This window comes from Oryzias melastigma, linkage group LG6 (assembly GCF_002922805.2).
Source record: "Oryzias melastigma strain HK-1 linkage group LG6, ASM292280v2, whole genome shotgun sequence".
NCBI lineage: Eukaryota > Metazoa > Chordata > Actinopteri > Beloniformes > Adrianichthyidae > Oryzias > Oryzias melastigma.
The window spans coordinates 30,412,701-30,414,978 of record NC_050517.1 but is presented as its reverse complement, the minus strand read 5'-3'; positions in this window follow the sequence as shown (position 1 = coordinate 30,414,978).

Sequence of the window (2,278 nt, the reverse complement as noted above, 5' to 3'; positions counted from 1 at the left end):
AGGTTGAAGTCATTGTTCAGCCATCATGAGGCTGAGAAATGTTTCATTTAAATGACTCACGATCCACAACTTTCACATAACAAACTGAACTTTTTCATTTGCATTCTTTTTATTTGTTATTTTTTCATCGTGGACCTGTAATCCAAAATAATTCACAGAGGAAATGTATAATTGCATTATTCAAAGAAGAAAAACAGATTTTAACAAATGTATTTCAATAAAACACCAGTTTCATCTGAAACTCTTATTTTGAAAAGACGTAGAGCCGCAGCAGGAAGTCGCGTCTCCAGGTGAGGTCCTGTCGTCTCGCTGTCAGTGATGCGGTGCCACCCTGGTGTTGTGAAATAGCCGGCTAATAGGAGGTGTCTGTCATCGGCCTGATTCACAACACCAGCTGCAACACACACACCTGAGGGGGCGGGGCTTCCGGCGCTGCAGGTGGAGTCCAGGGAGACGGAAGCTGAACAGGCTGATGGACAAAATACTGACCCGTCACGTGACGTTAAGATCTGACAAACTGAAAATGAATCAGCCTCTAAACCACACGTGTCAGAGTCAAGGCCCGGGGGCCGGATCCGGCCCTCCAGATTGTTTTATTTTGTTGATGTTATCTTTCACTTATTTGTCTGTTCTTTGATTTGCTGTAACTTTTAAACTGTTAACACAATAATTCCAGTAGATTGTGGAGGAGAAAAGCGTCAGTGAGACGATTCTCTTTTTCTTATTATTACTTTTTTTTATTCTGTACATTTTTGGACGTCCACAGCTCTTCAGCTCTTAAAAATCTTTAGCTCTTTTAATGCTAGCTTTTGGAATGTTTTGCAGTTACTAAAGATTTCTAGGCTACTTTGGAGTTTAGCTAATATTTCAGCATCATGCTAGCTGTTTTGGATAAATTAGACATTTCATCATATTTTGTGGCTAATTTGGCATTTCGCTAATATTTTAGCTAGTTATCAGCTTCAGCGTTTTCAGCTACTAGCTTCAGCGTTTTCAGCTATCAGCTTAGCGTTTTTAGTTATCAATTAAGCATCTTCAGTGGCCACGTTCAGCTTACAGAATTCACGCTAGCATTATCACAGGTAATGCTATATAACTAGTTTTTAAAATGTTTTAGTTTTATCTTTTCTAAGATTACAGAAATGAATCATTTCAAATTTGTCTGTCTTTCTGGAAAACCGTAAATGTTTAGGCTGTGATTGTTACACTTTTCCTGTCAGCCTACAAACCGACCCCGGCCCCCCATCAAAAACAGTTATGCGGCCCTCACAAGAAGAAGTTTGGGGTCCCCTGCTGTAAAGGAACCTCAACGTCAGTCAGAACAACAGAAGACGGTGGAGTCCTCCTCCATGGAGAGGCATCTTTCTGCAGCCAGGACAGCATGAGCCTCCATCTGTGTTCTCTGAGGCCACGCTGGAGGAAGTGTCGGGCCACCGTGTAACCGGGGGGCAGGGGGGACCCCGTGAAACATTTAGCCTTCAGCTTCTAACAATGGAGGAAAATAGCAAAGACGCCATTTTTACAGATAATCTGAGATTAGACGACAGGATTTCTGTTATTTTTTCATTTATATCTGCAGGACATTAGTGTCCCACAACAGAAAAAAAACTTCTGATATTTTGTGTTCATATTTTTTGGAAACATCTTTCAAAAAACGGTATTATAAAAAACAGTTATGCAGTTAGGTTTTAGTTTTGGATTTGAGCTTTAGATCATGTTTCTTGTAGAAAGAGTTAAAATAATGACCAAATATTCAATATTTCACATTTTGCAGGAACAGTCAGCCAACCGGCCTCGACAGAGACCTCCGGCTCTGAACGGGAGCTCAGGCCAACAGAGCATCTGCCGCCGCGCACGCCGCGCCACAGCTCAGCAGCCTGTGGGAACGCCGCGGCCGCAACACTCAGATCTGTGAGTGGAAGGAGAACCAGAGGGATCTGGATACAATCACACATCCAGTTTGTCCCTTCAATCCTCTACATGACTCCAAAAGGAAGTCTGGAGCTTCACTTCCTCTAACGTTACAAGTTAACGGTAAAAAACAACCTTCTCTACTTCTGAGATTTGTTCTGACATTTAGAAGATGGAAACAAAGATGACAAACGTGCTAAATCATAAATAGATCGGTAATAAAGTCTTCCTGTTTAATGCATGAGTGTATTTTTGCATTAAAGCTTCTAAAGATACTATAAAATAAAGCAAGTAAAAAAAGTTTTATGTATGAATGTATGTTAATGTAATCACAGAAATCAAACATAAAAAACATAAAAAGACAACA